General features: G+C 36.9%; 1 protein-coding gene across 1 annotated transcript in view; it reads right to left on the reverse strand.

The window, feature by feature from the left end:
* LOC128647469 (EF-hand calcium-binding domain-containing protein 6-like) overlaps positions 1 to 27,140 on the reverse strand; it is a 299,277-nt gene that overhangs the window by 225,941 nt on the left and 46,196 nt on the right. The window lies entirely within an intron of this gene.

The raw sequence follows: 27,140 nt of genomic DNA on the forward strand, positions 1-27,140 counted from the left end.
TATTATATGAACTTTGTTCTTATCATATCAGACTTGTTGGAACTATCTACCATTTTATATCTGTAATTTGTGAATTGTTTTATTATAATTTGTGTACACATGGATCCATGTTTTTAAGCAACTAATATGTATTAAAGTGTATTATTTTGTTTGTTAGATTACATAAAAATATATTTCTATACTACTAATTCACTGTTCTTATCACCTCTGCCTTTGGCGCTCACTCCATACTCTTATCTGTTTTTTACATATTGATAACCTTGCCTCCTACGGAAACCAAACTCCTTGTGCTCTCCTGAACCCCCAGACCAAACTCCACTGCAAACAAGTTGGGTGAATAACACTGCGACAGAGAGATTGTCTCACTAAAACATTCCCATAGGATTCTATAAGATAGTTAAAGCATGCAAAGTTGAAGAGGTCTCATATGGAACCATGCAAAAGGAAGGACATCTGATGCTGCAATTATTAGACCTAACACTTCCATACATTGAAATACAGATGGGCTGGAAATTTTATGTAGTTGTGAGCAAACTGACTGTAACTTTGATCTCTGAGCCTTTAGAGTAAGCTGCATAGTCACGGAGTCTCTAATGACTCTTAATTAATGAGAGTGGAGTGCAATTTATCGCTCCTGCTCACACTTTAAATTCACTAGATGAAGGCTTTTTGCTTGCGTCGGGTAGTGCACATATTTCAAGTTGAAAGTAAAAAGTTTTTGCACAAGCGCTAACCTGAGGCTTGTAAAAAAGCCAATCTTTGAATATTGCGACCGTGTTAACATATTCCCCCATATACTTCAATGGATCACAAAATGTAGTATATGTCACGCAAACCCAATTGCGTTTTCTGAAGTCTGCTAACCCAACATGTAATATGAATATTTCACATTCCAGTGTTCACATTGCAGAATGTGTTCTATTTATTCATAAATACATTTTTCTACATACAGCTGATGTTTGTTTTTTTTGTAAAATATATATCTATACATATATATATATATATATATATATATATATACACACATACTGTACATATATATATATATATATACACATACTGTACATATATATATATATATATATATATATATATACACATACTGTACATATATATATATATACACATACTGTACATATATATATATATATATATATATACACATACTGTACATATATATATATATATATATATATATATATATATATATATATATACACATACTGTACATATATATATATATATATACACATACTGTACATATATATATATATATATATATATATATATATACATATATACTGTACATATATATATATACACATACTGTACATATATATATATATACACATACTGTATATATATATATATATATATATATATATATATACACATACTGTACATATATATATACACATACTGTACATATATATATATATATACACATACTGTACATATATATATATATACACATACTGTACATATATATATATATACACATACTGTACATATATATATATACACATACTGTACATATATATATATACACATACTGTACATATATATATATACACATACTGTACATATATATATATATATATATATATATACACATACTGTACATATATATATATATATATATATATACACATACTGTACATATATATACAGTGGCGTAGCGTGGGTTGTCAGGGCCCAGGGCAAGGCAAGTATTGCGCCCCCCCCAACCCCATTTTAGATATGCTGCTTCTTCTTACATTTGGGACAAACCAAGCAAAGACCCAAGCCTGGTAGATCACATAAAGCAAGGGACACTGTCTCCTCTCCCACAAAATGCTCCCTTAACCATCTTTACTGGATAACTAACAGTTATTGCTGATGATACCCATATCCCCAAAATATGTCCCTTGTCATAAGCAGCTGCTAATCAGTAGCGCCTTACAAACAAAGCCATGAAAATAATATATTGGCAATACAAGAGGCAGTGGATGAAGCCTGCAAGCATTATGTGCTATCCCCCTGTGATCAAACCCTGTCTGCAGCTCTCCAGAGCTGGGCAAATATATACAATATTAAATTTTAAGATTTATTTTCATTTTACACATGGGTGGAAAGCCCCCCTTAACCCCCATCTGGTGGTGACATGTCCGGATCTGTAAAACTTCATGGTACAAATACTGCAGACCACAGGGTGCACCCACCCCCACATTGCAGCAACCCATATTGTATATGTGGTGCAATAGGTTTTTGGTAAGTCGTTAAAAAGAGGAAAAGGGGACACACAGGTTGGCAGCTGTTACATAAGGTTGTCCCTGCTGGGCAGACTGTCTTTTGGGTGCCAATGACATATAAAAGTGGGGTATATATTCTACCTTAATAAATATAACAATTGTAAGTAATCAATATAAAAGGGGCATGGGACAGACAACCCAGCATTACATACATATATGGGGGGAGGGTGTATGGTATTTAGGGGGTGCTGTTAAATTTATTTACTAACACAAATTATAGTTATTTGTTTTTACTTTAAATGCAGTAAGGGTGAGTTTAATGTAAATAAAAAAGGCAATGAGCACCCAAACCCTAAAAATCGGTAAAAGTCCACACCTCAGGAGTCCAGCAAGAAATAGATTCAAGAGGGTGAATTCATAGGACTTCTTTGATAGGAGACAAACACAGTGAAATGCCTGGTGAGCAGCACAATCATGGTGCCAGACAGCACACAAATCCCTAAATCTACTTCTGCCCTAGGAAGGTCATGGAGGGGAAAAATCAAATACAGGAAACAAGGCCTCATTTTTGTCAACTGTCACAAATATACTTTTTTTGTGCAAGGACAAGATGGCGTAAGTTGTAATCAGAATCCGGTCAAACATGAAAGTATGGTCTCTGATCACCCCACCATCCCACTAACTAGGTAACTGGGGTTAACAGAAAGGCAGAGCCCAGCCATGCTGCCACCAGTGCCACGGGTTTGAAAGAGATTTATTGCACTTTTTAAGGATTCCTCCCCCCCACCTCTGCTTAGAGATCCTTAAAAAGTGCCCCAGGCAATGCATGGCATTCTGGCTCTGGTTCCTTTGTTGGAAGGGAACTTAATTGTTGGGTAATAATAGAACAGTAATTAAGCTGCATTTTGCGTGTTGCTAGTATCAGGCAAAAACAGGGCTATAAGTAAGTCTAGTCCTGACACCTTACCTTAGTCGCGGCATCACCACATTCCTGACGGGTCGCAGAACAGAGCTGGGGGCCTGTCAGAATTTTTAGCCTCCCATCTTCCCTTTGCTAAGTTGAGGCTGGAAGCGCCCTTCAGAATTATGCGCCCGGGGCAACCGCCCCTGTTGCCCCCCCCACGCTACGCCACTATATATATATATATATATATATATATATATATATATATATATATAGGAATATATAATTATAAATACATAGAACATATTCCCCTATGTGAAGAATATTGCAATGTGAAAAATTTACAGTAATTTCATTGTTAAAAGCTTTATTAAATATGAATACTGCATAAATAAGATTTTTCATATTTTCAGCTACTTGTGTGTTTATATGTCTGTAAATAAATACATACACATATAAATACACACACACATATTTAGACATGTATATGTATGTACAGTATGTATCTCTATGTTAAAGTCCTTTGCAGTCCTTTTTGGAGAACTTATATCTTTGAGCCCTTATAACTTTTTATTGCAATTTTTTTTTAAATAATTGTTATTAGATTGTGCTATTATGAGGGTAACTATACTTTTAAATATAAATTTGATATTTTTTGTGCAATTATTTAGTTAAGCGTAACAGTTAACAAGAGCTTTGAAGTCACGACGCACGTTAAATTCAATTGCGCTCCTGCAAATTCTTTTACTTCCAACCTCTAATACACGTGCTACTTCCAACAAGAGCCGTGATAAACCCCTTTTGGCTCGCACGCAACAGTTATCTAGCCTTATATGGGTAAAGAATATACATTTCTTTCTAACCTATAAAACCTAGTTAGGGCTGCACGGATTTTCGTGGTTGCGGTTTTAAACCGCGATTAACCAACGCGGTTTAAAAACTACCAGAGTACGCGATTTTTTGGAAAAAAATGCTCTTTTCGCAAAGAAAACTGAGGCGGAGAGGGAGGATGAGAGGCGGACCAGTGTGCGGCCATGGGCGGACCTCAGAATGCCCATGAAACGGCCATTTTGGAAGAGATTGCAGACAGAGTGTGTGGGGAGCAACAGGCCTTCTGAGAAATCTGGGAGTGGTGTTGCGGTGGTCAAGCGGTGGTCAAGCGGTGCGACAGCTCAAAGTTGTGAGCAATAAAGTTGAAATTTCCTTTCAATTAGCTTTGTGTGTCTTGAGTTCACTTGTTTGTATTATTTACTCTAACTATAACTGTTATTAGTGTTATGTACTACTAGTACAGAATAGCTGTGTGATGTAATATGCCAGGCAGTGCAGGATGTCAGGATTGACCTTGTCAGTGCCACATCCATGTTTTCCTGGATAGTCACTCATCTAAATAACACATGAAGCAGTGTGCATTGACTAGACTACCTACATTACTAGACTTAGAAACAGGGATAGGCACGAGCCAAGGCTGTGGCGGACATTTTCTACAGTAAAGACCTTTAGTGAAGGACACCAAGGTACATTTACAATTAAAACTATTATTTTATAGTGCTGAATTTTATTATACTGATGCAGATACCACTGATCCTATAACCAGCCCTTTTCTGTCTATACACATGTGCCAGTGTCACTTCTGTGTCTTTGTATAGTGCTCAGTGTTATTATACATATGCAGAAGATACACATCCAGTATTTTAATCAGGCTTTATTTATTCCATAACTTATCACCCAATATTGCTAGCAGTCTCTTGACAAGCCACTAATTTTATTCACACTAAATATTTTCCCTTTCCTATTATTTAATCAGAAAGAAAAGATATACTAAGCTTATGAATCACAACCTTACTATATCTTTTCTTTCTATTTAAATGCTACTTATAATAAACCTCAGGTGCTGGTTAAAGTGCTTTACCTTTGCATATAAAGCTCCAGGGACACAGTGGCAGCTTGCTTCTTGAATCTTCCCTCTCTCTCTGTCTCACTCAGAGTCATTTTCTGGTACTAAGCAGCATCATGTGGGAGTGGCCACAAACCTGCGAAACGTGGCGCTGTGTGTGTTAAGGAGGAGTCAGGACCAGTATTCATCTGTCTTACTCCTCCCTCCCCACAGCAAAATGGGCGGTGGACACTACAAGGGCCAGTCACGGACACCAGTGTCCGTGTACGGACACCTTGCCTATCCCTGCTTAGAAACACAAATCAGTCAAATCAACCAATCAAATCATTCAAAAATCATTCAATCAAATCAATCAGTCAGTCCAAAATCGTGTCAGCACTTTCTCCATGCATAGTTACATAACTGCTTCATTTGTTACTATACCACAGCTAGACTGTGACTGCCCATTACAAAACATGGACAATGAATGTGGTAAGAACTGGCCAGCTAATTTCCTTTCAATTAGCTTTGTGTGTCTTGAGTTCACTTGTTGTATTATGTACTCTAACTATAACTGTTCTTAGTGTTATGTACTACTACTACTAGTACAGAATAGCTGTGTGATGTAATATGACAATCAGTGCAGGATGTCAGGACTATCCTTTGCTGTATACTGTCTTGTACACAAATCATACTGCTATAAATTCAGCAATTTTCAGGTTTCTCCATGCATACACTGCTTCATATGTTAATCATACCACAGTTAGAATGACTGTCCAAGAAAACATGACAATGGTGTGTCAGAAGACCTAAGAAATGGCTAGTTTCTACTATGTAACCACAGCACAGGCAGCTAATTTTATTTTAACTATTTTGTGGTTTATATTTTTAGGCTCCAAGAGTGTTTTGTACACTGAGAAACATGTACATTAAGAGTCTGTGGTGTTAAATAAACTTTTTAATGCAAAATTAAGGCGTTTTAGCAATTTTTAATAAAATCGCGAAATTAAATCACAACCGTGTTTTTTAAAAAAAATCGTGATTTTTTTTTTGCCCATATTGCACAGCCCTAAACCTAGTCTAAAAGAACATTAATGGGACAATTCACCCAAAATGTTCTCTCCTTTAAATTGTTCCCAGTGATCCATTTTACCTGACGGAGTGTATTAAATTGTTTACAAGTAGCTTCTTTACCTTTATTTTGGCATTTGAAATAGCTGATTTAGCCTGTGATATCCACACCTTTACTGAAAGTTTCTATACTGGAGTCTATGCTAGTGACAAGCTTATGTAAACACAGCCAGCAGAATAAATAACACTCTCAATGGGGTGCAGGATAGTTTAAGTAATAAAATGCACCAATGTTCTTTCTAAGTATTGAGCTTTGGTTTACAAACAAATATAAGATAAGGAAGCAAGTGTGTGTATACAAAGTGATAACATAATGAGATCTGATATTACCTTCAAGTTCAACCCACTTTAATAGGCTGTGGTTTAAAAGCACAAAATCAGCTACTTCATATACACAAATAATCATGAAATGGAATTTCTCATACATTTTATACTCTGCAGCTGGTATAACAAGTCATTAAAAATACATTAAGGGAAAACTATTTTACAGTGTACTGTCCCTTTAAATGCTTCTGCAGTGTATTATTGCTTATAGGTGCCACAATTAGTTAAATAACCAGTATGCTGTGTATTGAGACCATAGAAAGAGTGTACATATCATGGTATTTACAAAAACATTTTTGTAGCACAATCCAATTAACAATGAATGTAACAATCAATAATATAAGAAACTAGTTTGTGTTCCGGAAAATAACTCAGCTTGGTTCTCTATTTTAACTTCCTTGGAAGACTTGCAAGTGGTTTAAAGAATGATACCTTAATAGCATATATTACAGGGTATAAATTACATGCAGAATTTGAATTGTTGGCTGGGTGTACTCGAAGAATTGGTTGTGGATTTATTTTCACATGAATCTGACACAGTATTATTTTAATCATTTCATAGATTTCAAAGTTGTCTTATAAGAAGACAAATACTTTTAAGAAAACATCTATCTTTGAACAAATAGACCCAGTGTCAATGTACAAAAACTGAATATTGTTAGGATTAGCATCACCAGAATATTTGCTACTTTTCCCCCTCTTCAACCACCCATGACCTACTTTAAAATCCACTATACAATACATTACACCCTTACTCATGCGCAAACCCAATCACGTTTACTCATATGAATATTTCACATTCCAATGTTCTTCGCATAGAAGAATAATGTTCTATTTAGTCTTAAATAAATATTTATATATATATAATGTATATATGCATATGATTATATATAGGTATATATTCAAATATATATATATAGAATATCTATTTAAAAATATTCCGCTATGTGAAGAAAATTGGAATGTGAAATATTTACAGTACAGTTAAAAACTTTATTAAATATGAATATTGCATAAATATGATTTTACATGTTTTCAACTACTTGACATATATATGTCTTTATACATATACATATGTATTTATGTGTTTATATGTGTATATATGTTTGTAAACACATATATACACAATATATATATATATATTCATACATATACATATTTAGACGCATATGTATGTATCTTTGCATGCCTTTTTTCTAGCACCTGAGACCTCATATGTTTGGGAACTTATAACTTTAAAAAAAATATATTTTTTATCAGACAGTGTTATGAGTGCAACTGTATTTTTAAATGTAATTTTGATGTGTTTTGTGCAACTTTTTTGTCAAGCATAACAGTTAACCAGAGCTCTGAAGTCACTATCCCGACCGTGTTAAATTCAATTGCGCTCATGCAAACGCATTTACTTTCAGCTTGTAATACGCATGCTAATTCTGACGAGCATAGTGAGCCGTGATGATTTTAAACCCCTTATCACTCACGCACAGTTAGTGCATGACTCATAATCTAGCCCCATGTCTGCAAAGAAACAACAGTAGACTGTTGATATGAAATACAGCTGAAGAGAAAAAACATAATTTATGTAAGAACTTACCTGATAAATTCATTTCTTTCATACTGGCAAGAGTCGATGAGCTAGTGACGTATGGGATATACATTCCTACCAGGAGGGGCAAAGTTTCCCAAACCTCAAAATGCCTATAAATACACCCCCCCCCCCCCCACCACACCCACAATTCAGTTTAACGAATAGCCAAGAAGTGGGGTGATAAGAAAGGAGCGAAAGCATCAACAAGGAATTTGAATAATTGTGCTTTATACAAAAAAATCATAACCTGTGGTGGGACTCATGGACTCTTGCCAATATGAAAGAAATGAATTTATCAGGTAAGTTCTTACATAAATTATGTTTTCTTTCATGTAATTGGCAAGAGTCCATGAGCTAGTGACGTATGGGATAGCAAATACCCAAGATGTGGAACTCCACGCAAGAGTCACTAGAGAGGAGGGATAAAAATAAAGACAGCCAATTCCGCGGAAAAAAGAATCCACAACCCAAATCAAAAAGGTTTAATCTTTATAATAAAAAAACTGAAATTATAAGCAGAAGAATCAAACTGAAACAGCTGCCTGAAGAACTTTTCTACCAAAAACTGCTTCTGAAGAAGAGAAAACATCAAAATGGTACAATTTAGTAAAAGTATGCAAAGAAGACCAAGTTGCTGCTTTGCAAATCTGATCAACAGAAGCTTCATTCTTAAAAGGCCAGGAAGTAGAAACTGACCTAGTAGAATGAGCCGTAATCCTCTGAGGCGGGGATTTACCCGACTCCAAATAAGCATGATGAATCAAAAGCTTTAACCAAGACGCCAAAGAAATGGCAGAAGCCTTCTGACCTTTCCTAGAACCAGAAAAGATAACAAATAGACTAGAAGTCTTTCTGAAATCTTTTGTAGCTTCAACATAATATTTCAAAGCTCTAACCACGTCCAAAGAATGTAAAGATCTTTCCAAAGAATTCTTAGGATTAGGACACAACGAAGGGACAACAATTTCTCTACTAATGTTGTTGGAGTTCACAACTTTAGGTAAAAATTTAAACGAAGTCCGCAAAAACCGCCTTATCCTGATGAAAAATCAGAAAAGGAGACTAACAAGAAAGAGCAGATAAATCAGAAACTCCTCTAGCAGAAGAGATGACCAAAAGGAACAACACTTTCCAAGAAAGTAATTTAATCTCCAGAGAATGCATAGGCTCAAACGGAGGAGCCTGTAAAGCCTTCAAAACCAAAATAAGACTCCAAGGAGGAGAAATTGATTAATGACAGGCTTGATACGAACCAAAGCCTGCACAAAACAATGAATATCAGGAAGTTTAGCATTTTTTCTGTAGAACAGAACAGAAAGAGCAGAGATTTGACCTTTCAAAGAAACTGTAAAATTCTAGGAATTCTAAAAGAATGCCAAGAGAATTTATGAGAAGAGCACCATGAAATGTAAGACTTCCAAACTCGATAAAAAATCTTTCTAGATACAGATTTACGAGCCTGCAACATAGTAATAATCACTGAGTCAGAGAAACCTCTATGACTAAGCGTTCAATTTCCATACCATCAAATTTAATAATTTGATATATAAGGTCTGGCCTTAATGGAAGTGGCCAAGGTTGGCAACTGGACATCCGAACAAGATCCACATACCAAAACCTGAGCGGCCATGCTGGAGCCATCAGCAGCACAAACGATTGCTCCATGATGATTTTGAAAATCACTCTTAAAAGAAGAACTAGAGGCAGAAAAATATAGGCAGGTTGATAACTCCAAGGAAGTGTCAATGCATACATTGCTTCCGCCTGAGGATCCCTGGACCTGGATAAGTACCTGGGAAGTTTCTTGTTTAGATGAGATGCCATCAGATCTATTTCTGGAAGCCCCCACATCTGAACAATTTGAAAAAACACATCTGGGTGAAGAGACCATTCTCCCGGATGTAAAGCTTGATGACAGAGATAATCCGCTTCCCAATTGTCTATACCTGGGATATGGACCGCAGAAATTAGACAGGAGCTGGATTATGCCCAAACAAGTATCCGAGATACTTCTTTCATAGCCTGAGAACTGAGAGTCCCACCCTGATGATTGACATACGCCACAGTTGTGACATTGTCTGTCTGAAAACCAATAAACGTCTCTCTCTTCAAAAATAAGCCAAAACTGAAGAACTCTGAGAATCGCACGGAGTTCCAAAATATTGAATGGTAATCTCGCCTCTTGAGATTTCCAAACCCCTTGTGCTGTCAGAGATCCCCCAGACAGCTTCCCAACCTAAAAGACTTGCATCTGTTGTGATCATGGTCCAGGTTGGATGAACCGAAGAGACCCGTAGAAACTATACGATGGTGATCTAACCACCAAGTCAGAGATAGTTGAATATTGGGATTCAAGGATAATTAAATGTGATATCCTAGAAATAATCCCTGCACCAATAATTCAGCATTAAAAACTGGAAAGGTTTCATAAGAAAATGAGCAAAGGGAATCGAATCCAATGCTGCAGTCATGAGACCTAAACCTTCCATGCATATAGCTACTGAAGGAAATAATAGAAACTGAAGGTTCGACAAGCTGAACCCAATATAATTGTCTCTTGTCTGTTAGAGACAAAGATATTGACACAATCTATCTGGAAACCTAAAAAGGTGACCCTTGTCTGAGGAATCAAGGAGCTTTTGATAAAAAGAATCCTCCAACTATGTCTTTGAAGAAAACAACAGAAGTTGAATCGTATGAGATTCTGCAGAACGAAAAGACTGAGCAAGTACCACGAGATCGTCCAAATAAGGAAACACTGAGAACCTTGAAAAGATTCTTAGAGCTGGTCGCTAGGCCAGAAGGAAAAGCAACAAATTGGTAATGCTTGTCTAAAAAAGAGAATCTCAGAAAATGAAAATAATCTGAATGAAAACAGAATATGAAGATATGAATCCTGTAAGTCTATTGTAGGCAAATAATGCCCTTGCTGAACAAAAGACAGAATAGACCTTATAATAACCATTCTGAAAGATGGTAGTCTAACATGACAATTCAAAAGTTTTTCTTTCTTTGGGACAATGAATAGTTCTGAATAAAACCCCAGACCCCGTTCCTGAAACGGAACTGGTATGAATACCCCAGATAACTCCAGGTCTGAAACACACTTCAGGAAAGTCTGAGCCTTTACTGGAATAGCTAGAATATGTGAGAGAGAAAAAGACTTCTCACAGGCGGTCTTACTCTGAATCCTATTCTGTACCCCAATCTAAGAAGTTTGGACCGAATTGAACCAAACAACTTTAGAAAAATCTTAACCTGCCCCCCTACCAGCTAAGCTGGAATAAGGGCCGCACCTTCATGCGAATTTGGGGGCTTACTTTGATTTTTTAAATGGTTTGAAATCATTCCATTTTGAAGAATTACTTGGGGAAGAATTAGGATTCCGTTCCTTATTAAGAACAAAAACTAATATAAGCTTAAGATTTACTCTTAGAACTTAATCTTGAAGCAAAAAAAAAACTCCCTTCCCCAGAGTAACATTTGAAAGTATTGAATCCAATAGTGAACCAAATCATTTATAACCTTGGAAAAATAAAAATATGGATTTTAGAAATCAAATTAGAATTCCAAGATTAAAGTCACAAAGTTCTTCTAGCTAAAATAGTTAAAGACATAGATTTAACCTCAATTGTGAAAATATCAAAAAAATTACATCACAAATGAAATTATTAGCATGTTGAAACAACTTAACAATGCTAAACAAATCATAATCCAATACTTGTTGCGCTAAAGTATCCAACCAAAAAGTTGAAGCAGTTGCAACATCAGACAAATAAATTGCAGGCCTAAGTAAAGGATCTGAAAATAAAATAATTTTCCTTAGATAAGATACAAGTTTCCCATCTGAAGGAACTTAAAAATAAATACTATTTTTCCATAGGAATAGTAGTATGTTTAGCAAGAGTAGAGATAGCCCCATTAACTTTGGGGATCTTTCCCCAAAACTCCAAACTAACTGCTGGCAAAGGATACAATTTAAAAACCTTAAAGAAGGAATAAAAGAAGTACCAGGCCTATTCCATTCCCTAGTATCAGGAACTGGAAAAAAACCTCTGAAGAAACCACAGGAAGTTAATAAGCAGAATTTAAATGTTAGCTAGTCTTAAAATCAAAAGGACTAGTCTCCTCAATATCCAATATAATCAACACCTTTTCAACAAAGAACGAATGTACTCTATTTAAAAGTAAAAAAGTAGATTTGTTAGTGTCAATATCTGATGAAGGATATTCTGAATCAGATAAATCCTCATCAGAGAAGGATAATTCAGTATGTTGTCGGTCATTTGAAAATTCATCAACTAAATGAGAAGTTTAAAAAAGACCTTTACATTTTATTAGAAGGCGGGATGGCAGACAAAGCATTTAGAATAGAATCAGAAAAATAATCCTATAAATTCCTAGGTATATCTTGTACATTTAGATGTTAAAAGAATAGCAATAGATAATGCATTAATACTGATGGACTCTGCATGTAAAAATTTATCATGATAACTTATTACAAACCATAGCTAAAGATAAAAATTCATAACATTAAAATGAAAGAACTTAGCTTTGGTAGGACTGATATCAGTCATCAGGAATCCAACAGTGTTTTCTGATACAGGAACAGTTTTTGAGATATCTTGCAAATGTAAGAGAAAAAACATCATATAAAGCAAAATATCAATTTCCTAAAATGACAGTTTCAGGAATGGGAAAAAAAATGCAAACAAAATAAGCCTCTAAAAACCAGAAGCAGAATGAAATAAAGACTTAAATAATGTCAGAAATCTGGCGCCAAGTATGACGCCCCACAACCGACAAAATATTTTTTGGGCGCCAAGAATGTCTGCAAAAAAACACGAGCATCATAGATGACACAACTATATGAAAATTCTCGGCGCCAACTAAGACGCCGGAAATGACGAAAATACGTCAACAAACGTAATTCTCTGATTTTTGCGCACCCGTGAGCCTAACAGCCTGAAATTTAGAAAAAAGTCTATTTGAAAAATTTCAGGTAAGATTTTTTTTTTTTTTTTAAATATGTGCATTTCCCAAAATGAAACTGACAGTCTGCAAAAAGGAAATATACTGATAAACCTGAATCATGGCAAATATAAGTGCAAACATTATATTTAGAACTTTACATTTCAAGTGCCAAACCATAGCTAAGAGTGTCTTAATAAAGGAAAACATACTTACCAAAAGACACTCATCTACATAAAGTAGATAGCCAAACCAGTACTGAAACGAGAATCAGTAGAGATAATGGTATATAAGAGTATATCGTTGATCTGAAAAGGGAGGTAGGAGATGAATCTCTACGACCGATAACAGGGAACCTAAGAAATAGATCCCCGTTAAGATGACCATTGCATTCAATAGGTAATACTCCCTTCACATCCCTCTGTCATTCACTGCACTCTGAGAGGAACCGGGCTTCAGCCTGCTGCGAAGCGCATATCAACGTAGAAATCTAGCACAAACTTACTTCACCACCTCCATAGGAGGCAAAGTTTGTAAAACTGAATTGTGGGTGTGGTGGGGGGTGTATTTATAGGCATTTTGAGGTTTGGGAAACTTTGCCCCTCCTGGTAGGAATGTATATCCCATATGTCACTAGCTCATGGACTCTTGCCAATTACATGAAAGAAAATGGAGCCTGAACCAATATGTTGTAGCAGGTATAGAGCTACTAAACTACATGAGCTCTTATAACAGACAAGAGTGTTACAAAAACCTTAGAAAATTCTGGAAGCTGTAGATAAACCAAATTAAATGTGGACATAAATTGACCCTGTTGAATAAGGGGTAGAATTGTCCAGATTGTTACTATTTTGAAAATATTTGAATAAATTCATTAAGTCCAGAATAGGTCAGAAAATTCCCTCTTTCTAGTGAAATAAAACCATCAGCCTTGCTCCAAAACTTGAGCTACAGCTAATACAGACATAAAATGTGTAAAGTCTTTTGGAAAAAGATGCAGAAGAAACCTTCCTCAAATAGGCCTAGATTTGAAACCTATTCTGTAATCCTGGAAAATTATGCTTAGAACCCAGAGATCATGGACATACTGCAATCAGGTCTCCTAAAAAAAGCTTAAACTGCCCCTACCAGAAAAGAATCTGGATTGGGGCCATACCTTCACTCTGATTTGGAAGAGCCCTGTTCCAACAGGAATTAAACTTTCAAGAAGAGTTCTGAGGGAAAATAAATCCTTATTCTGCAGCCACAGAGGGCAACCCGGTCCAAATAAATTCATCCTTTGAAAAAGGATTGGTAAAAGTCCATCTCTTTACACCTTGATTGCTGACAAAGATTTCAACATAAATACATATTAGTCGGCACTGCTAAAGTCATACACTTAGCATACAATCAAATTTTGTCAACCATGATACCACAATAAGAGAATTAGCTGACTTTAGTAGATGCATAGTGAAAAGTCCTTTCAATGAAAGGGTCCAGTTTCATGGGTCCTATGGTAACTGAAAGATGTACTATCCTCTAAGGCAGTGCTTTCCAAACTGTGTGTCGGGACACACTAGTGTGTCGGCAGCAGTGTGTAGGTGTGTCCCTGCTTCAGCACAAATTTTTTTAAATTTAATTTTTGTACATTTTTTTGGGGCTTTCTGACTTTCCCCCTGCCTGCTACGCATATCACATGGTTGACACGTGATTGATACCTAGGGGGTCACAGATCATCTTAACCTATTGGCGCAGCTCAGTGGGAACTGAAACTATTCCAATTGGCGGCACATTGGCTCCTGACTGCACGTGTAGTCTCCTTAATTGGCTCGTGACTGCATGTGTAGTCAGTGAGTGGGACAGCAGTGTGTTCGCAGCACGGCAGTAGTCAGTCGGACATGCAGAGCTCTGAGGGCGGTAGCTTAAATGCTGAGCTGAAGTTAGAAATCAAAATGTTTTATTTTTTTCAGCTAGCTCCCAGTAGTGCATTGCTGCTCCTGCTCTTGGTATATGGATAGGAAGTGGAAGCTTAAAAATGCTTGATGATGAAATGCAAGTGTTATTATCTAATATTCCACCAAATATTCAGAAATTGTGTTCATCTCATCAACCTCATACATCCCATTAAAATAGTAAGTAGTTATTGGTGTAGTTATTATAAACTTTTTTTTAATTCTTGTACATACATACTGTTACTTGTAAATACATTTAGTTATATAATTTATGTATGTGTCCGTATCTCTTATAACAAGTTAGTTTAACCTCCTTTTGCTAGTACAATGATTCACTGTGTCACGAAATGATGTAGGTCTAAAAAGTGTGTCACCAAGATGAAAAGTTTGGAAAGCTCTGCTCTAAGGGAATAGTAGTGTGATTGGCTTAAGTGAAAACGCACCATCCATCCATTGAAAGAAGTCTTCCAAAGCTTTACATTAGAAGCCAATAAAGGAAACACTTTAATAAATATAGAGGATGACTAAATAGAGAAGACCAGATTTGGTTTACTCTTTTTTAAATTATTTTAATATAAGCCTCAGGACCAGAAGGAATAAAAAATCGAAACCAGTTGGCTTGAAGATTTTTTCCTCATGTGTTTTAGGGTCTTGGACACTTAAAAAGCACAATGCATCTTTAAGCAAATAACTAAGATGTTCATGCTCAATCATTAAAGAGGTAGACTCTATGACCTTATCAGCAGGAAACTCCTGATCATCATAAACAGACTCACCATCAGAAAAAAAGGGCATCATAAAATGGTCTGATCTCTGATGATGCAGAAGCTGACAATATAACTTTAGGATGACTTTCAGACATACTTGAAAATGAGAGAAATCTCAATGTATCCTTCCTGTTAAAATATTTTATAAATAAATAAATATAACGTTTGAGCATACTAGGAGGAGGCATAGCCACCACAACTACAGAGTGCACAAACCTTTAAATACTGGAGCAAAATCTAAAGCAGCCCCTTGTATTGAGGAAACAGAGGGAGGACAGATTCCTTTAGAGGTAAGAGTTGTATTAGACAGTTAGAATGCCTGATATGATCCAGGAATTGTATAGCTGTAACCATCCTGCATAACAGAAATACATTTTTTATAAATGAATAATTTAATTTAGGGGGGACAGTATTAGAATGCTCCGTGAAATATACAAACACAAATAAATATAAGACCACCAAAAAAAACTTTATTGTGGAAATTGTGTAAACTCAACAATAAATATAAGGTTGCAATATGTAACCAGGGACTTAAAAATTAAAGTCAGTGCATATAAGGAATAAAAGGGAAGAAATTCAAAATTAATAAATCTTACCACTTGAACATGAAGATGGCAGAAATTGCTAGTAGCAGAACATAATGGTGTGAAGATACAATAGTTGCCTCAGTGCGCAACAGTTTTAAAGGGGGGAATAGTGTGTCAAGTAAAGAATAACAGTAGTGCTGTTAAAACCGTGTATCGGAAAACTGTAACATGGAATGTGCAAATAAAAGGAGCACACGCTATGCATAATAAATAACATGGCTCAAATAAAGAAGCTCTGCTTGCACTAGAGTAGAAGACAACACATGCACTAGGGAACGAGCCAGCGTATTACCATTACATGCACTAGACTAAATGCTAATGCACTCCCATTGTGCACACTAGACTAAGAGCTGATTCGCAAGTACCAATGAGCATACTAGGCTAAGAGCATGTACTAGACAAATTACAAAGTGCCCAATGCACGCTACCCATTGCACGCCCTATACAAAAAAGTTGATTAGCGATACCAGTGAGTGCACTAGAATAAGTGTAGACACATGCTACCATTGCACACATGCTGACATGCACTAATAATGCGCACATTACCCTGATGCGCACTATCGAGAGAGTGCACAGAAGTAAAGAATAAAGAAATTCCACTTATAACATTTCTCCCAATTACATTATGTGATTATTAAATAATAGTCTAACTAAGGAGGTGGTAAATGTCTGTATATGTCCTCTGGCTATGATGTACCCTCAAAATTGGTGTGTACTTGCTAATAGCCTGTGGGCTTATGGGAGTGCATGAAATGGCTGCACTTACCATACATAGTGGCCTGCAGAAAAAACTGCTTACAGTAGAGAGCCCGTGCAGTGCTGTGTATGTCACAGCAGAGGATTTATATATGGTGTATCTGGAGTATATCAACTACCCAACAGGAGAAGGGCTAATGGGACTGGTCCCTGTGACACCTGTAGCAAGCCTGTGACTAAATTCCTTTGCCTGAGAGTAATTATGTCACTGCCCAGTACTCCAGTCTATCTTCTGTCTCTCAGTAGCAGCTTTCTGAGGAGAAAATGGGCCTCAAATCAGTCTGAGGACCCCCTCTCAATGAAGAAATCTGAAGCACCTCAATTCTTCACCTACCTCCTGTTGGATGCAAAGAAAAGACTTAATACCAGAGAGGTGGGAGGAAGTAAATGCTCTTAGAGCTTTGGGAATCTTTGCCTCCTCCTAGTGGCCAGAAGTTGAATCCCAGGAGTAATGGCCTCATGTACTCTCAGCCACCTTATGAAGAAAAAGATTCTTGTATAGCCTTGGGTATGATTTTTGTAACTTTTAATAAACTTTGGACTTTTAACTACTATTTTCTATGATGTTTGCATTAGCCTCTCTTTTTCGTGTTTTTTTTTTTTTTTTTACTTTAGCTAGATATTTATTTATATGTTTATAATACAAGTCAATAAATGTTTATAAGTAAGTAATAGGAAAAGGGTTAGTGCTAAAAAAGCAGAAAGAGATCTCCTCCAATCACGTATATGTATATTAGGAAACTAATTTAGGATGTGTATTGATGGGTATGACTATATGTATACCGAGTGGAATATACAAATAAAGCATATATTTAAGAATAAACTATGTAATTTATTCAATGGGTTAAAATCATAACAATAAAATGGATGCCGGCATCAGTCACTACAAAATATCAAACAGCAAAGTGAAATAAAAATAAAAACACGTTGTAAAAAAACAGCAATGTATCAGTAAACACAATTGTGTCCAAATGTATCAATAAACCACAATAGTACCAAACAAGTTAGTATAAATCACGGCATATGACTTAGACTTAGGCAAAAGGAGTGTGGTCTATACTTAGACTAAAGGAATGGTTGATAAATTGGGTTAAGTTCGGTAGAAGTCTCTGTGAGTGGACTATGTCCCTCTGTTGTTCACAGTAAGTTTGTACCTTATCCGCTTAGTTCAGCAGGCTAGTAGCGTGAGCTGTGTAAGTGGGTGACACGATTATTCCAGTCATGTGGCCTGTTTTGAGCCAATCCGGAGAAGTCTCTTATGGACTTTGATGATCTTAGGAAACTCGGGCAGAAAACTGTGGAAGTTGGTAGAATGCCTCAAACCGGGCTATCAGTTGGTCCAGGTGGTATATGTGGTACGGGAGTGAAGAAATAGCGCTACGACAGGGATTACGCATATATAGTGCACTCGTTAAATACAAAGCAACTCATGCACCTGTCCTGCTCTTCATATGGAACCAGAGCCCTTGGCTGTAACTTTGTACTGCATGATGTCTATGTTTTATATACGTCATTTTGGGTTAAGGGGTTAAGAGACTTTTCAGTTGACTTCTATTATCAAATTGACTTCATTCTCTTGTATTCTTTGCTGAAAATCATACCTAGTTAGACTTAGGAGCAGCAATGCTCTGGTCATTGTTTAACTGGATGTCTTCAGCTAGCTCCCATTAATGCATTTCTACTGTGCAATTGATTTAACCCATTTGCAGGTGTTAAACACAGAGCATTTTATTATAACACGCCTGCTTGGGGGGGTAGTTATCAAGCGTCTACTTTTCTGGCTTCGCCGGCCCAATACGCCCCCGCCTAAGCTCGCCTACCTTCGCTGCGAAGACCTGAAAAAATACGCCTAAGTTATCAAATAAAGCTGTCAAAAAGCCGCGGGGCGCGATGAGCAGCGGACTGTGACAGTTATCACTCATCCGATCTCGCTGCCCTTCGGCTTTTTCCCCAGCTTTATTGCTAGCCTGTCACTAAGCACTCACACTAAACCTGCACTGTTCTAAACCCCTATACCCGGCGCCCCCGGAGCCCCCCGCAACTAAATAAAGTTACTAACCCCCTAAACCGCCGCTCCTAGACCCCGCCGCAACTCTTATAAATGTATTAACCCCTAAACCCGCCGCTCCTAGACCCCTGCCGCAAGTCTTATAAATGTATTAACCCCTAAACAGCCGCTCCCGGACACCGCTGCCACCTACAGTATACCTAGTAACCCCTATCCTGCCCCCCCTACACCGTCGCCCTTCTATTATAAAATTATTAACCCCTATCCTGCTGATCCGCACCTCTCCGCAACTAAATACAATAGTTTAACCCCTAAACCGCCGCTCCATGAACCCGCCGCAACCCTATATTAAACCTATTAACCCCTATCCTGCCCCCCCTACACCGTCACCACCTATAATAAATTTATTAACCCTACTACTGCCCCCCACTACGCCGCCGCCCACTGTAATAAATTATTAACCCCTAAACCTAAGTCTAAACCTAACCCAACGCCCCCCTAACTTAAATATTAATTAAATAAATCTAAATAAATTAACTCTTATTAACTAAGATGAATCCTATTTAAACTAAATACTTACCTATAAAATAAACCTAATATAGCTACAATATAAATAATAATTATATTCTAGCTATCTTAGGATTTATTTTTATTTTACAGGACCTTTCAATTTTATTTTAACTAGGTACAATAGCTATTAAATAGTTATTAACTATTTAATAGCTTACCTAGCTAAAATAAACTGAAATGTACCCCTAAAATAAATCCTAACCTAAGTTACAATTACACCTAACACTACACCTATACTTTAATAAATTATTCCTATTTAAAAATAAATACTTACCTGTAAAAATAAACCTAAGATAGCTACAATGTAATTAATAATTATATTATAGCTATCTTAGGATTTATATTTATTTTACAGGTAACTTTGTATTTATTTTAGCTAGTTAGAATAGTTATTAAATAGTTATTAACTATTTAATAACTACCTAGCTAAAAGAAATACAAAATTACCTGTAAAATAAATCCCTAACTTAAGTTACAATTAAACTAATAACTACACTATCAATAAATTAACTAAATAAATTACCTACAAATAACTACAATTAAATAAAATTACATAAACTAACTAAAGTACAAAAAAATAAAAAAAGCTAAGTTACAAAAAATAAAAAAATAAGTTACAAACATGTTAAAATATTACAACAATTTTTAAGCTACTTACACCTAATCTAAGCCCCCTAATAAAGTAACAAAACCCCCCCCAAAATAAAAAAAATCCCTACCCTATTCTAAATTAAATAAATTTTCAAAGCTCTTTTACCTTACCAGCCCTTAAAAGGGCCATTTGTGGGGGCATGCCCCAAAAAGTTCAGCTCTTTGCCTGTAAAAGAAAAATACAACCCCCCCAAACATTAAAACCCACCACCCACATACCCCCTAATCTAGCCAAACCCCCGTTACAAAAACCTAACACTAATCCCCCTGAAGATCATCCTACCTTGAGTCGTCTTCACTCAGCCGAGCCACCGATGGAACTGAAGAGGGACATCCGGAGCGGAAGAAGTTAATCCTCCAAGCGGCGCTGAAGAAATCTTCCATCCGATGAAGTCATCATCCAGGCGGCGCTGAAGAAGTCTTCGATTCGGCCGATGTCATCTTCAAAGAGGCGCTGAAGAGGTCTTCTATCCGGGCGAAGTCATTTTCCAAGCCGGTCTTGAATCTTTCCTTCCGCCGACGCGGAACCACCTTCTTCACCGACGGACTATGACGAATGACGGCTCCTTTAAGGACGTCATCCAAGATGGCGTCCCCTCAATTCCGATTGGCTGATAGGATTCTATCAGCCAATCGGAATTAAGGTAGGAAAATCTGATTGGCTGATGGAATCAGCCAATCAGATTCAAGTTCAATCCGATTGGCTGATCCAATCAGCCAATCAGATTGAGCTCGCATTCTATTGGCTGATCGGAACAGCCAATAGAATGCGAGCTCAATCTGATTGGCTGATTCCATCAGCCAATCAGATTTTTCCTACCTTAATTCCGATTGGCTGATAGAATCCTATCAGCCAATCGGAATTGAGGGGACGCCATCTTGGATGACGTCCCTTAAAGGAGCCGTCATTCGTCGTAGTCCGTCGGTGAAGAAGGTGGTTCCGCGTCGGTGGAAGGAAGATTCAAGACCGGCTTGGAAGATGACTTCGCCCGGATAGAAGACCTCTTCAGCGCCTCTTTGAAGATGACATCGGCCGGATCGAAGACTTCTTCAGCGCCGCCTGGATGATGACTTCATCGGATGGAAGATTTCTTCAGCGCCGCTTGGAGGATTAACTTCTTCCGCTCCGGATGTCCTCTTCAGTTCCATCGGTGGCTCGGCTGAGTGAAGACGACTCAAGGTAGGATGATCTTCAGGGGATTAGTGTTAGGTTTTTGTAAGGGGGTTTGGGTTAGATTAGGGGGTATGTGGGTGGTGGGTTTTAATGTTGGGGGGGGGTTGTATTTTTCTTTTACAGGCAAAAGAGCTGAACTTTTGGGGCATGCCCACAAATGGCCCTTTTAAGGGCTGGTAAGGTAAAAGAGCTTTGAAATTTATTTATTTTTTGAATAGGTAGGGATTTTTTTTATTTTGGGGGGGTTTGTTATTTTATTGGGGGCTTAGATTAGGTGTAAGTAGCTTAAAATTGTTGTAATATTTTTAACATGTTTGTAACTTATTTTTTTATTTTTTGTAACTTAGCTTTTTTTATTTTTTGTACTTTAGTTAGTTTATTTAATTTTATTTAATTGTAGTTATTTGTAGGTAGTTTATTTAATTAATTTAATGATAGTGTAGTATTAGGTTTAATTGTAACTTAGGTTTAGGATTTATTTTACAGGTAATTTTGTATTTCTTTTAGCTAGGTAGTTATTAAATAGTTAATAACTATTTAATAACTATTCTAACTAGCTAAAATAAATACAAAGTTACCTGTAAAATAAATATAAATCCTAAGATAGCTATAATATAATTATTAATTATATTGTAGCTATCTTAGGGTTTATTTTACAGGTAAGTATTTATTTTTAAATAGGAATAATTTATTAAAGTATAGTGTAAGTGTTAGTGTAATTTGTAACTTAGGTTAGGATTTATTTCACAGTACATTTCTATTTATTTTAGCTAGGTAAGCTATTAAATAGTTAATAACTATTTAATAGTTATTGTACATGGTTAAAATAAATTGAAAGTTACCTGTAAAATAAATATAAATCCTAAGGATAGCTAGAATATAATTATTATTTATATTGTAGCTATATTAGGGTTTATTTTAAAGGTAAGTATTTAGTTTTAAATAGGATTCATTTAGTTAATAAGAGTTAATTTATTTAGATTTATTAATTAATATTTAAGTTAGGGGGGCGTTTAGGGTAGGGTTAGACTTAGGTTTAGGGGTTAATAATTTTATTACAGTGGCGGGCGGCGTAGTGGGGGGCAGGATAGGGGTTAATAAAATTATTATAGGTGGGCGACGGTGTAGGGGGGGCAGATTAGGGGTTAATAAATTTATTATAGGTGGCGACGGTGTAGGGGGGGCAGGATAGGGGTTAATACATTTAATATAGGTTGCGGCGGGTTCAGGGAGCGGCGGTTTAGGGGGTTAATACATTTAATTATAGTTGCGGGTGGGCTCCGGGAGCGGAGGTTTAGGGGTTAATATGTATAGAGTAGCTTGCGGGTGGGCTCCGGGAGCGGCGGTTTAGGGGGTAATAACTTTATTTAGTTGCAGCGGTGTAGGGGGGGACAGATTAGTGGTGTTTAGACCTCGGGGTACATGTTAGGGTGTTTAGGTGTAGACAGCCTCCATAGAAATCAATGGGATGTCTGTCAGCAGCGAACTTGTACTTTCGCTATGGTCAGACTCCCATTGATTTCCTATGGGGATCCGCCACACCTCCAGGGGTGGCGGATTGAAAACCAGGTACGCTGGGCCGTAAAAGTGCCGAGAGCGTACCTGCTAGTTTTTTGATAACTAGCAAAAGTAGGTGAGAATGTGCCGCACTTGTGTGCGGAACATCTGGAGTGAACGTAAGAATCGATCTGTGTCGGACGGAGTCCGGCGGATAGATGCTTACGTCACAAAATTCTACTTTTGCCGGTCTCGAGCCTTTGATAACTAAGGCGTATCAGCCTCACCCACAAATACGCTGCGGAATTCCAGCGTATTTGAGGTTGACGGCTTGATAACTCGGCCCCCTTGTATATAATGCATCAGAGCATTTTACATGTTTATTTCTTTTTAAAGGGAGATTAAAATATTATTGTTGCATCTAAAACATGGTATTTTAAAATGAATGGATGCTACTGACCTGAAAAAAAACAAGCTATTCTTAAAGAAGAATTTCCATGCCCACCAGTAGAGCTCTAAAATTGTCCCTTATCAGCGAATTAACAAGGACATTTCCATATCGACATAAACAGCCTAATTTAACCTTTTCATTTAAAAAATATATTTTGATTAGTTTCATTGCCGCCTTTCTTACCCATGATACCTTTTGTTTTAGTTTAAAGGGACATAATACTCATATGCTAAATCACTTGAAACTGATGCAGTATAACTGTAAAAAGCTGACAGGAAAATATCACCTGAACATCTCTATGTAAAAAGGAAGATATTTTACCTCACAATCTCCTCAGCTCAGCAGAGTAAGTTCTGTGTAAAAAGTTATACTCAGCCTGCTCCCAGCTGCAGGGAAAAAATAAAAAATGAAGAAATGAACAGCAGCCAATCAGCATCAGCATTGCTGAGGTCATGAACTCTTTTACGTGATCTCATGAGCATTTCATAGTAACTTCCTTTACCTGATTGGTGAAATAACATGAGAGTGCACGAGGCTCATCCTTTCGGCTGTCCCAGGACAGACATACGCTGCTTAGAAGTCCTTTACAATGGGATGTGGCTACTGAGAAACTTTTGAGGTAAAATATCTTTCTTTTTTACATAGAGATGTTCAGGTGATATTTTCTAGTCAGCTTTTTACAGCTATACTGCATCACTTTCAAGTGTTTAAACATTTGGGTATTATGGCCCTTTAATGCATCTATTTAAAATGCCACCAAAACCTTTTATAAAAGGCAGTTTACTGATAAATCATAAACAGTCCAGTTTATCAAGATAATATAAATTTAGTTAATAGTCTAATAGCGGACTGTAACCACAAAACAACCGACATTTACACATAAATGGCAACAAGATCTTAAGAGCCGACATGAGTGACGAGGAGTGGGTCGTATATACTTACTAACTAAAAAATCTTCTCCTCATCCACAAGAATCCTGGAAACTTAACTATAAAGTAATGTCAAGGTGGTATTTGACACCTTCACGCTTAAAGAGTATACACCCCTGCATCGCCTGACCTATGTTGGAGGGGATGTAAGCAAAAGGGCACAATGCTCCATATGTGGTGGAGCTGCCCCATCATTGAGCCTTTATGGAGAGATATAGAATCCTTTCTACAACACCTACTGGGTACAACATTTATTTTAACCCCAAGCATGGCCCTATTAAATTTGCTCCCCTGCAACATTTGCCAACTTCGGCAGAGGGTAGTACAGTTCGCCTTAAACTCTGGTGAAATCACTATTAGCCAGGAAGTGGAAGAATCCATACCGCCTACCAACAACTGACTGGTTGAGTCATTGTAGAAGACACTCTAATCTTAGAGGAATTATGGCTATTTTAAATCTCAGAGGAAGAGTGTTTTCTTGGACATTAAACTTTACTGGGACTTGACTAAGTCCCAATACCTGAAAGCTCAAGATAATCACCCACCCCACCAGCCCTGGTACATGACACTGGATAGGTTTTATCTGCCTTAAGGTTTTTGAACTCTGACTCTTGTGTTGTTGTAAGTTATATTGTTTATTTGTTTTGTGTTTAAGAAATGTATGTTCACATTTACTGTCATAAGACAGATGAAAATCAGTCAATAGTCAACATTACCTTTTCCAAAGTTTGTCAAACTCTTCATCTCCATGCAGAATCCAAGCTGCTCCAACATGTGCCGGAACTCAGGGGGGGAAATTCTTGCAGCCCCCATCTTGCTTCTTTTGTGCGATCAGGTCAGCAAGGTCCAAAAAATCTAATATAATAATGTCATCAGTTATCTTTTTATAAACCAGGACAGGCTCACCCTATGAACTTCAATGTTACGGAAAAGGGTGCCTAGATTTCCCATATAAAGGGCCACATTGATGGATTTTTTTCACTTGAAGGGACAATTAACATATTTTTTAGATACTTTATTCTTTGTATATAGATCTAGCATAAATTAACTTTATATGAGTAATGCTTTACAAGGATATATATTAATTGTGTATCCTATATTTACATAACGAATCAGAATAATATAGGAAAGATGATTATGTCCGTACAGATTAGCAAATAGGGGATGTATTGTGGTAGTGGATGATCACTGCAAAATGCTTAATTATAGCATCAGGGCAACAACACATAAGTAGATTGGGGCTCCATTAAATAGGAGCCATCAGTAAAGGGATAGTACCAGTGTATAACAATTCTGAATTTCATTAGAGAATTTATTTTTTTTAGACAAAGTCATATCTTCCAAGATGACATGTAAAGCAGAGTTTATTAACTTGTTGGCACATTAGTTGGTGTTCTGCTTCCACATGATCAATAATGCTCAATCGAGTAATTCAAGTTTTTCTGTTTAAACAAATCATTTTTATCACCCTCAATGCTTATATAGCTCACCCTATACTTTCAATGATAGGCAGTGCGCTGAGAGCGTTTTATATTGCAGTAGTACTGTGTGCTGATTGCATTTGTATAGCCGTAGTAGTGAGCTGATTGCATTTGTATTGCCTGCAGTGTGTGCTGATTGCATTTGTATTGCCTGTAGTAGTGCGCTGATTGCATTTGCATAGCCGTAGTAGTGCGCTGATTGCATTGTATTGAAGTTGTAGTGTACTGACTGTGTTTGTACTGCGAAGACAGTTAAAGGAACAGTCTTGTCAAAATTAAACTTCTGTGATTCAGATAGGGCATGCAATTTTAAACAACTTTCAATTTACTTTTATCATCAAACTTGCTTTGTTCTCTTGGTATTATTTGTTTAAACTAAACCTAGGTAGGCTCATATGCTAATTTCTAAGCCCTTGAAGGTTGCCTCTTATATCAGTGCATTTTGACGTTTTTCATAGCTAGAAAGAGCGAATTTCCTGTGTGTCATAAAGATAACATTGTGCTCCCTCCTGTGGGGTTATTTATGAGTATGCACTGATTGGCTAAAATGCAAGTCTGTCAAAAGAACTGAGATAAGGGGGCAGTCTGCAGAGGCATAGATCCAAGGTAATCACAGAGGGTAAAAAGTGAATTAATATAACAGTGTTGGTTATGCAAAACTAATGGATAATTAAGGGATTATCTATATTTTTAAAACAATACAAATTTTTAATTAGACTGTCCCTTTAAGTGTTGTGCTCACATACAATCCAACTTTCATTGGTATTAATAATCAGTGCATTAAACACACATTAAAATGCTATAGAAGTAAATTAATGAGGAGGAATAAAGGATTAAGAAATGTGAAACAAAATATTATTAACCCCTTAAGGGATTGTCTGCTTATAATAGCACGGGTCTTGCTGCGAGCATTAGGCCAGTTATTATTTCACGTATGCTTGTATGAAACTTATTGTTCACCTTGATACAAAAAGAATGCTGCAAAATTACTCATGAACAGGACACGCCAGATCTGGTGTCTATGTGCATATACAGCTCCTGATTGGTCCTCTGTTTCTTGCTCAAGGACACCAATACATTGTGCCCCTTAACACACTTTAAATGGCTTCATATGGAGGCGGAGCACCGATCACGCTCCGGCTCCATATGCGGCAGATGCTTGAAACTTAGCTGTTATGTTACAGCTGAAAGTTTGAGCTCCTGAAACTGTCTCGCGCTGAGGTGGCTGTGCGCGCATCCAACATTCCTTTGAGGATGAATGCGCAACTGCCAATGGCGATGGACGCGTTACAAACGCGATTATAGTTTAGATA

The sequence above is a fragment of the Bombina bombina genome, chromosome 2, assembly GCF_027579735.1.
Source record: "Bombina bombina isolate aBomBom1 chromosome 2, aBomBom1.pri, whole genome shotgun sequence".
NCBI classification, from domain to species: Eukaryota; Metazoa; Chordata; class Amphibia; order Anura; family Bombinatoridae; genus Bombina; species Bombina bombina.